The sequence below is a fragment of the Castor canadensis genome, chromosome 5, assembly GCF_047511655.1.
Source record: "Castor canadensis chromosome 5, mCasCan1.hap1v2, whole genome shotgun sequence".
In the NCBI taxonomy this organism is placed as follows: domain Eukaryota; kingdom Metazoa; phylum Chordata; class Mammalia; order Rodentia; family Castoridae; genus Castor; species Castor canadensis.
The window spans coordinates 107,657,279-107,668,789 of NC_133390.1; the positions used below are offsets into that span (position 1 = coordinate 107,657,279).

At 39.2% G+C, this 11,511-nt stretch overlaps 1 pseudogene; it reads left to right on the forward strand.

Moving 5' to 3' along the window:
• Positions 1-256: 256 nt before the first annotated feature.
• Positions 257-1,368, forward strand: LOC109701560 (thioredoxin-related transmembrane protein 1 pseudogene; annotated as a pseudogene).
• Positions 1,369-11,511: the final 10,143 nt, after the last annotated feature.

The following is an 11,511-nucleotide window of genomic DNA, read 5'->3' on the forward strand; positions in this document are numbered from 1 at the left end:
TCAATGACAGAAAGGAAGGGTGCACTATCAAGAGCCGAAAGAAAAAGAAATCCAAGAGCACTATGTCCAGCTGAAATATCATGCAACCACAAAATCAAGCAGCAAACATGTTCAAATACCAAAGAACTCAGAAAATATAGCGATGAATAACAAACGTGTTCCCCCAAAATTCATACACGGAAGTCCTAATCCCCAATGTAAGTAGGGCCCTAAGGAGGTAATTAGGATAAATGAGGCCATGCTGAGGGCTGGGAGAATGGCCACCATGCACTCTCTGGTGGTTCCCTTGGCAGTCCTGGTGCTGTTGCTTTGGGCTCCCTGGAGCCATAGCAGCACAGTGACACAGACACCAACATGGAGGAGAATGAGACAGAGCTGCTGAAAGGAAACAGATGATAGAACTTTATGTACTGTGGTGTCCTGTTTGTCAAAATCTTCAACCAGAATGACAAAGGGTTATTTTTTCATTTCTATTCACATACATTAATTGTACAGGAGGGATTCATTGTGACATTTCTGAATAGCTTTACATTATACATTGGTTAATTTCACTCCCACCATCTCTCTCCCTCATTCCTACTCCCTGCCCCACCTAAAACAATTGCATAAGGTTTCATTGTTCTATTTCATATATGTATACAAAGCACATCAACCAGATTCACCCACCTTCATCTCCTCCACTCTCACCCCCCACAAATACCACTCCTCCCACCCACATACACAACCAGGACTTATTTTACAGTCCTGTTCTTCATTTTTAATTCCAAAGTCGTCAAAACTGGAAAGTTTTTTGGAATGAGAAGAAGATCTTGAGGTAAATGTTGCAAACTAGATGTCACAGAGAAGATAGGCACTGAAAGGACGGTTATCTTAACTGCCCTTCCTAAAGTTTATTACGGTAAAGACAGTGAATTTTGATGCTTTCAGGGTCCAAGGTCTAAGAAGGACTTCATAAACCTTACACTTGAAAAAGAATGGAGGAGTATTAAACTATTTCACCGTGGTTCCATGGTTCTGATGAGAAGTGTATCAGCACTTTTTTGGCCATGTGTGTACACTAGGACTTGCTCCCACACAGTTTTGATTTTAGTAGTGCTGCCTTTAGGACTAGTATTAGGACTTTGTACAGCTTTGTGGCAGATTGCCTTTGTATTTCAAAAAGTGCAAACCACAGCTATACTCTTGAAAAATATCACTACCAGAATCTGCTCAACTTTTGTAAAACATAGGGGAGGAACAAAAAGCTAATGAAGATATTTCAGAAGAGGAAGTAGAAAATAAAGAAGGAACAGCAAAGACTTTCCACAGAATGCCGTAAGACAATGCTCTGTGGGTCCAACAGTGGCCACACAGATAAAGCCTACTTAATTTTTATACATATCTTTTTAAAAATTTTATTTGGATGTAATAGTTGTACAGGGGGATACATTTTGACATTTACATATGTGCTTAAGATATGTCTTAATTAGATTCACGCCCTCCATCGTTCTCCCTTATCTTTCCTCCCTGACTTCACAGAGCAATTTCAACAGATTTTATTGTTCAGTTTTTATATACCAAAACAAAATATATCCACCATATTTGCCCTCATTCACCCCCTCTGTTTACCCTACCCCTCCCACTGGTACTCACCCCTGGACAGGACCTGTTATGATTTTGACAAAAGAGAAGATTGATCACTTCTTTGTTTTTGAAGTGAACTATGACTTGCTTATATTTTGTAGGACTCAGTCTAGATTGTCATTAGATTGAATAGTTTTAATTTAGGAAATAAAAGTAGTTAAATATAAAAGTTTAAAATATGATTTAAGAACATTATGGTGGTGTAAGCAATTGTTTAATTTTTAAAAATCTAGTGCCAACCAATAAGATTTTTGTATATTCTTTAATAATAACCTGTTTCAAGTCTAAAATGGAAAAAGTACATAACCTAAGATTTACATTGCTGGAGTATTTAAGATGAGCATATTTCCCAAAGATAGGTATTTTGCACAATGTCTCAAGAAAAGTGCATTTTAATACCTCTATGATCGTTCAGAGGTATAGTCCAAAATTGCCTCAATTTTCAGATTATATAACTCATAAAAGTTATGCTTTAATTGCAGTTTTTTTCAACACACATGACATACAGGAGATGAAAGCTGATTTAGGAAGTTTTTATAAGTTCATGGTGTTCTCTTGATTCCTGTAAAAGCTGGCTGTCCTTTTTGGCCCCTGGTACAGAGTTATTTTGTTGTTGCTGTTGCTGTTTGTTTTTGCTTTTTTAAATTAACATAAGTAACATTTTTCAAATTGGATAATATGAATAGTGTCACTGTTGTATTTAATGTTGGTAAACAGAACTTTTTTGTTCTTTTAAACTGTGTAAGACTTGAGGTATAGCTCAAGTAATAGAGTACTTGTCTACCAAGCACAAGGTCCTGAGTTCAGGTCCCAGTACAACAAAAAAAAAACCCAAAAATTCTGACTGAAATTTATTAAAAGAACCATCAAATTGAGCTGAGAATAATTTAAAATTTTGGCCACACATTCTAGATTTTACTATTGAACCATGTCTTGAATTTTCCTTCACTGTTTTTCTAATATGAAGGTAGACATTCCTAACTTTTTATTTTATATAAAAAAACTTTAGTATATTTTCTATTTTGAAAATTTAAAGTCTAATTTAATGTAAAATAAAGTTAGTATTCTACTCAGGAAAAAACATTTTCTATTGTATGTTTTCAATATATCTTTGTCTTTGACCAAAGAGTTCTTAATTGATTTTACAGTTACATATGCTTGATGTTTTAAAATTATAACATTTTAATGTTTTAAAAAAGACAAACTTCTTATTCTATTATTCTTGACTGCTAATATTGTGTGGTATTTCACAGGTGGAAATCCCAGCAAAATATATTACATAGTTTTCACCTTGTAGCAAAGGGAGGGTGTGATGGAGGACTATATTAGCCATAAGAACAGGGAAAAAATCTATAAATACTCAGAATGAATCACCCAACCATTATGTAATAGATGATTGCTGTAATATCCCCCTGCCCTTTTTGTAATGTTCTCCTGTGATGATCATGCCACAGTATCATAATGTACAAGAGTTTCCTTTAAGGCCCTTTCCTGTAGAATACTAAATAGTGTGCCATCAAAAAGTTTGGATGTATAATTTGTGATGCTTTAGAAAAATATTCTGAACACAAAATTAACTTTTCTAAGCACTTCAAAAGAAATGAAGTTATGGGAAGAGGGCTAATTCAAGAGGATTAGTGTTTTCTTTAAAAAAAAAAAAAGATGAAGAGACACTAGAGCTTACTGCCTGCACAGGCAGAGGGATGGCCATGGCAAGAAGAGGGCCATTGTAACCAGGAAGAAAGCACTCACCAGATATCTAACCCTGGTGGTCCTTGTATCATGGATTCTGGCATCCAGACTGTGAGAAAACAGATTTCTCTTTTTTAAACCACCCAATCTGTGATACATATATTTTTATGGCAGCTATCTCAGACTAGTAAAAACACCTAAGAGCTCTTTATATAAAAAAAACTACTTGCTCCTGATACTCTGCCAATCAATAAATGAATCAAGATCTCAAGACTCAAGATTAAAGAAACAAACATGATGAAAGGACAAGTGGTAAACACTGACTTTATTTAAATATAAGATGAAGAATCCAAGTTTATATTTTATAAAATAGAAATACTGAAAATAAAATATAAATTTAAATTATTAAAAGAAACAAGCTAGGTGTGGTGACCACACCTGAAATTTCAGCACTTGGGAGACTGAGGCAGGAAGATTGAGAGTTCCAGACCAGCCTGGGCTACATAGTGACACCCTGTATCAAACAAACACATGAATCTCTCTCTCAGTATGTATATATATAATATATGAATTAATTATGTTTTATAACATGTGTGTGTGTGTGTGTGTGATGCTCAAGCAATGCAGTCGGGGACAGTGACTCAGCAATGGCAATTGGCATATATTTAGTGCTTACTCCATTCTAGGCACTGTTCTATGTATTCTCCATTCAATTTTCACAGTAACCTATTGGGGTAGATATTCACTACTTTAGCCTCATTTTACACAGGATAAAATCAGTAATTTACCTATGAAAAGCACAAATCCTTAAGCACAGGTGTTAGAACCTGCAGTCAAGATGCCTTCCACCAGGGGATTCACTATACTGGTTTTACCTCTTAAAGTTCTGAGTTGTAGGAAACCAATCAGTTCCAGGCAAACTGGAACCACTGCCACCCTATCACCCAGTGTTAATCTTACTACCTTTCATAACAGCAAATCTTTCAATGCTAGAATTAAAACACAATAAAAACAATAACAACACAATGCCTCAAACCTAATGTCTTTCACAATCTTTTGTCGTAAATTTAGGGGATCTAAGACACATTATGTCTTCATAGTGAAGTTAGATTTCTCCAAAAATGAACAATTTTTTGTAACTTTCATCCTGGTGGAGTTTTTCTTTTCCTTTTTTCCCCTGCATAAATATGAACTTCTTTATGGTCACAGAAAAAAAGTTTAGAGATTATTTTGATTTTGAAAATTAATAATCAATTTAATTTATTCACAGTGATGCGCGGATGACACACGCAGGAATTTCAGGTGCTTAGGGTTCTTGAGCCTGCTCTGAGAATGAAAGCACAGACAGACTCTAACAGCAGAGGTCAGAAAGATTTTATTTGTAGAGAATTTAGTTGGAGAAAAAGAAGAGAAAGACTGCATATTGGGGAATGCAGGGGGACCTGGAAACCAGTGATCCCATGGGCCAGGGTGGGGAGTGGGCTTTATAGCCTATTTTTGCATTGCCTGAAGGTGGAGATGGCTTTCAGATGCAAACAGGCATTTCCTAGGGAGAAGTGTCTCCTTGACCTCCTGTGGTCTGTCCTTCAAGTCCCCCCTCTCAGTGACCGCCCTAACTGCTGTTAGGGATAGGGATGATGAAGTCTGTTCAGTAACTGCTTCCTGCTGACGGGGCAAAGAAGGGGCCCGCAGCATCAGGGCTGACTACAAGAGGGGTTGTCGAGGGGACCACGGTAGTAGGTCATTTTCATCTCCACCAGAGGCATTTGTAGTTTGATGGATTCTAGGCAAGAAGAAACAAATGTGACAAGTAAGTTTAAAATGCAAGACCCAAACACAAGCAAGAGAATAATGGCAACTATAGGCACCAGAAAGGGTAGGAACCAAGTCCTGGAGGGAAGCCAGAATTTTATTTGGTCCCACATCTGCATAGAAACTGGAGTCTCAAGAGATTGCTTCCGGAGCCATTTAGCCTGTTGGAGAATGTAATCTGCACGTTCCTCTACAATGCCTGAAGTGTTTATATATGTGCAACAGGAGGTATTGGCGATGGCATATACCCCACCTTGCTTGGCCAAAAGAAAATCTAGGGCCAGGTGGTGGTCCATGACCACACAGGCAAGGGATGACAAAGATCTTTGCATGTCCTTAATGGCTAGGCCTACCTGGTCTGAGGTATCCTCTACCACTTTTGTTAGGTTTTTTTGCAGTTACATGATTGGCAATCACCCCATAGCTGATTCCAGCAAAGGCTGCAACTAATGCTGTTATCCTTAAAACTATTAAAATAACCTCCCTTTTATCCATATGGGAAGCTGTTCCTGTTGTAGTTAGCATTTCTCTTTTTTTTTCCAAATGGCTGCATGAGCATGCAGGATCAGGAAGGCATACTTAGAATCTGTATAGATGTTTACTCTGTTCTTTTGAAAGTCATAGAGCTTCTGTTAGGGCCACTAACTCTGCCAATTGAGCACTTGTATTAGGAGGAAGAGGACCTGATTTGAGGATGCCAAATTCTGTCACAACAGCAAACCCTGTATGTCTGACACCATTCTTGACAAAGGAACTGCCATCAGTGTATAATTCTAGATCTGGGTTTTTAAAGGGCCGATCAGTTAAGTCAGGTCAGGCAGCATAATTTTCCATAAGTACCTCCTCACACAAGTGCTCAGGATTTCCCTCTGCCTCTGGTAGAAGGGATGCAGGATTTAGGCTCTAACAGGTCCTTAAAGTTATTTCTGTCCCTCTCAGAAGCTGGGCCTGGTATTTAAGTAGACAGCTGTCAGATAGCCAAAGTTCTCCTTTTGAGTTTAAATTCCCCTTAGGTTGTGTGGGGTGTACACCATTAGGGGGCAGTTTAGGATAAGTTTCTAAGCTTCAGACACTAGAAGACTTACTGCGGCCATTGCTCTAAGGCATCCTGGCCATCCCTTGGCTACCTGATCTAATTCTTTGCTTAAATAGCCTACTGTCTGGGGAGTGATGCCCTGGAGCTGAGTCACCACTCCCAAGGCCAGTCCTCCCTTTTCATAGACATATAATTGAAACTTGTCTTATCCTGGGAGACCCAGGGTGGGAGCTGTCCTAAAAGCCTTCTTTAACCTGTGGAATGCATTTTCTGACCTGTCATTCCACTCAATAAAGGGCTGGGTATCCTTCTGTGCTTCCTTAAGGATTTGATATAAAAGCCTGGCTAGGTCTGCTTATCCCAGGATCCAAATTCTACAGTATCCTGTGACCCCCAGAAAGGCCCTCAATTGCTTTAGAGTTTTAGATAGAAGAAATGTCAACAATTGAAAGTATGGTACTTTGGTCCACTTTCCCTCCTTTTTACAGAACATATCTAATTGAAGAATGTATTATAATTAATGCTCCCTCCTTCTGGCCATTTCTCCTCATCTCCCACAGGATACTGTGGCCAAGCCTAGGTGCAGTGAAAATTGAGTTGCTTTTGCTGAAGGCTTTCTGGATCAAGATCTTTCCAATGTTTTCAGAAGCAGGCAAGGGGGGATCCTTCCTGGATCCTTGAGGCTTGATTTCCCATCTAAAAAGGGAAACAAGGGAAAATTGATCACCTTAACAGAGGTTTCTCCTTTTATCTAAGCATCCCCAGATGAGGAGAAACTCTAGTGGGAGAGGGCGTCCCACCTTCCCTTGCTCCTTCCACTGCCATGCATGGGTAAAGCCGTGGAGGATTTACAGATAGATATCTCAGTTGCACCCACCCCTCTGAGATGATCTTTGACCAATCTCTCATCTATTTTGACTTGCTTGTTTGCCCTGTGACCCAGATAGGCCCAGTTCTCCTCTACTAGCTGAATGCTTGTAATTAAAAAAAAAAAAACTCTATTAAAGTAGCCATGAGGGCTTGCATGGCCAGAAGGAGGACCCCTTTAGAGGCATGGATGGGGATTCCTGATGAAGTAGACTTTTGTCCCCCTATATATCCTGTGAGGCTTTTCATGCTTTTCATGAAAAGAGAGAGAGAGAGCATCTGGAGACTTTTGCTCCGGTAAGGGACAAAAAACGGAGACCTGAGGTTTTTACCTTTTGTTTTTTTGTTTCTTTCCCTGAGGGCAGGCTGTGGAACCTGCTTAACTAGTTAACTTGATGTTTGACAAAGACAGTTAAGCCTAAATTGGAGATTATCACTTTCTGGTGCCTATAGGGATTTTTCCCAAGCTCCCTGAAGAAAGCTCACTGCTGTTTACAGCAAAGGCGGGGAGGGAGACACTCATCCTGAACTGCCTGGGAAAGGGGAAGGAGAAGCTTAGGGTTGGGGAAAACGAGAGTTTCCAGGCTCAGCGCATGAGGGATTATTGATCATCCCTGCTATCCAGGTCGATCCTGCTCAAAAGCAAGAGGTGACCTCCACTCTCGGGCCACGGAAACCATGAAGGAAGCGTAAGAGATCTGATTGTCAATTTGCTGAGGACATAGCTAGAGGGGTCCAGGACTTAGCCACCTTTGGAGCCTCAGGGCAGGTCAGGAAGTTGCGTCTTCAGCGTTTGGGTGACACCAGGGAGTGCCCTGGCCAGAACACCTTTTGTGGCTTGAAGACAAACTTTCCTTTCCACTGGCTGTTTTCAGACCTCCCCTTAAGCTGGTCAGATCTTGAAAAAGAGATTTAGTGTTTAAGGAGAGGAAAAAAGAAAAAGCCTCGGTGCAGTGAAGTCGGGTTCCGCCCACTTAGCATTGGCAGTGTGGTATAATCCCCCACCTGGTGTCCGAGTTTCCTCAGATTGCCTGCCATACAGCTATAATGGGCTCGGAGCTTTTTCTCAGTTTCCCAAGGGAGAAACCCTCCTTAACAATACAGAGAGAGAGAGAAAATGTCGACCTGAGAGTTCCACCATAGCTAGGTCGTGGTGGTGGGGGGGTCTCTCCTGGAGTGCCGGACACTCACAGTCACATTCCTAAGCAGCCTTTCCCAGTTTGGCACAACCTATACTGACCTCAGGTGATGGCTGGTCCCTTCGTGAGTTGCCCAATATGATGCACGGATGACATGCACAGGAATTTCAGGTGCACAGGAATTTCGTTCTGCTCTGAGAATGAAAGCACAGACAGACTTTAACAGCAGAGGTCGGAAAGATTTTATTTGTAGAGAATTTAGTTGGGGAAAAGAGAAAGACTGCATATTGGGGAATGCAGTGGGACCCGGAAACCAGTGATCCTGTGGGTCAGGGTGGGGAGTGGGCTTTATAGCCTATTTTTGCATTGCCTGAGGGTGGAGATGCCTTTCAGATGCAAGCAAGCATTTCCTAGGGAGGAGAAGTGTCTCCTTGACCTCCTGTAGTCTGTCCTTCAACAGGTTCTAATTTAATTCTTCTGTAAGGATTTAAGTTCAACTTACAAATCTTACTAATTCAGGTATAAGCTTAGCAAATCTGAACTGCCACTTTTAATGGGCTTCAATTAATAGTTGGTTCCATTTTCAAATTTACTTCAATCTTTTAAAGTGTTTCAAACTGGTTTTATAAACTTGGTACATTGTCTTTTTTAAGTGCTTCAATTTTTTGAATGACAAATCTCAAGTAAAAAAGTCATTCTTACAAATTAATGAATCTTAAAAATATGGTGAATCTTAAACTCTATTAAACATTCTAATACTATATAAGAAAAAATTTTAAATTCCTGTTTAAATTCATAAGTACCAATGAACTCAATATTTACATTTTAAAGCATAATTAATCTAATAAGGCAACTTTTTGTTAATGTTACAAAAATATAATACTAAATATACACAGGTTCTTCAGCAAAACAAATGTACATGCTTTGTTTTCTGAAATACTTGTTATTGATTCTATTCTTGTGGGTATTAAAGTGAATGAGATGAACAAAGTGGGTGTTACAGTGAATCCAGGTAGATGAATAACCTGCACCAGTGTAAGTGAAAAACAATCCAGATTTAGACTTTATTCTCGTTACTTTTTAAAAACCCCATGTTATTTGCAATTTAAGCTGCCAACATTAGAGCAAATATTAAAAACAGTAAAAACTTCCCTTCAATCACTTTAATTATTTTTAATCACAATTATTTTTAATTTGAAAGGGCTCCAGTCCTTCCAGCCCCTAACTTTCTCCATATTTTATTTATTTGAGGTCTCAAATGACTTTCTTCTTTGTAAACTGGAAACCAGTAATTACAGAGGGTAAAAAATGCACTCTTTTCCTTATATGCATAAACAAATAAAGAGATGAAATACAAAGCAGTGAGGTGTAGAAAAATAAACAGTGCAATTTTTGTCTCAGTGTTTTTTACATTTTTTTTTTCAAAATTCTATGTTTGAATGTAAGCATCAGGATTTTTGTTTTTGTCTTTTTTTTATTATTGTCTTTTGGATAAAGAGTGCATCTCATGCACAAGAAGGGAAAGTTTGGAAAGCAAAATTCCCCTTGTAGCTTGTGGGGTCTGGCTAGAAGAAATTAGCAGCTGAAGGAGAAGGAACAGCTTAGGTGAGGCAGGTGGCCAGGGGAAAGGCCAAAGCCAAGGGTTGATGCATGAAGAGTCATTGAGGATGTGAGGGTGAGTCAGAAGCCTCCTTCTTAGGCGGAAATTTCACAACACATGCCACTGCAAGTTCCTCATCTCAACTATTGACATGAGGAAGTTGGTCCCTTTTGTGTTTGAAGAAAAGCAATCAACTCCTCAGCATGCTACAAAGTAACAAAGAAGTCCCTACTGAGATGGACACAGAAAAAGTCTTATGAGTTTCAACAAAATTTTAAAAAACTGTAGTTTTGTCTTTTAAAAAATTAAATTAAATAACATTTCCAATATCCAGCAATATACCTTGAAATATAGCAGTTCTTCAACACATTAAGGACTTCTGGCTGGCTGGCTCAGTAGGCCCCTGGGTATCTGTTCCAGTGCCTTACAATTAGTTATGTGCTCAGGAAGAACGCACTCCTTGGATGAGAACAGGCAGGTGGCCACAGCCCATCATCCTAGGAGAGGACTTTCATACAAGACACATCCAGATTTGTAGGCCTTGCATTCTCTGTATCATAATCCTCTGTCCAATTCTAATTTCAGCATCTAATTCTCTGTCTTTGCCACCTTCTAGAAAATTGGGACCCATTATTTTATAGAAATCTCCAAATGAAATGAAAAGTCTCTCTCAAGTTGAAAGTTTGTCTGGTCCTTGGGACCTCTTTTCTTGTCAGACTTTTAATGTAGGATTTAAGATTTATCTCTTGTGCTCTGGTGCCTGCACAACACCTCTTTTTCTCACATTGACTCTGAGACAACAGCAATGGCTCCCTGTCATACCAGGAAAGGGAGTCCATCCTAATAATCCCTGGCACATGAGCTGAAAGCATTTTTATAAACTAAAAACAACAAACCGAACCTCTACTTTCATATTCTCCTTCCTTCCTCCACTTAAAAACAATTTGAAAATTATGCATTTGTCAGCATTCTAAACTCCAATTATTATTCACCCATTTCGCAACAATGGTAAATCAACAATGAGTCATACATTGCCCTCTGTTAAATATGATGGTTATTCACATCCATTCTTTACCGTGGCTTTTCTCCTCAGACCATATAAGCTTCATGTTGGTGCACTGATCTGCCCTACAGGCTGGAGGACAGGAGCACCAGCCTCTGTACCTCACCCAACTCACTGGACTACCATATCCTAGGATGCCTTCAGGACAAATTTGTTCATGTGATTCACCCAATTTCCCACTGCAGAAGAATACCCAGCTCTCAAATCACGCCCACCTTCATGACAGGTCTGCTCCTCAACCAAGAAACCTTGGACTTCATCCACACTCCCCATCTCCAGGCTGCCATTCAAGGTATTCCTGATATATTGAATGTCCTGTAACCATAGTTTTCCCAGACCCTTGTCTCAATCTACCCTTCCTCCATACTCCAAGAAGCAGGTTTTTCGGGTACTTCTTACATCTTCCTTGTGCATGGAGATAGATGATAGATAGATAGATAGATAGATAGATAGATAGATAGATAAAGATAGATGATAGATGAGTTGGATACAAGTATATATATATATATACATATACATATATATACACACATACATATGTAAAGATAGAGATAAGACTGAAACCTAGAAGCCAGAATTGATGTTCCATTCATACTCCTTGCTCTCACTTCTTCTTGGATAATTTGCCTGCCCAGTCCATATTATAAAAGGGGTATCCTTAATTACACCTGACTTTTCA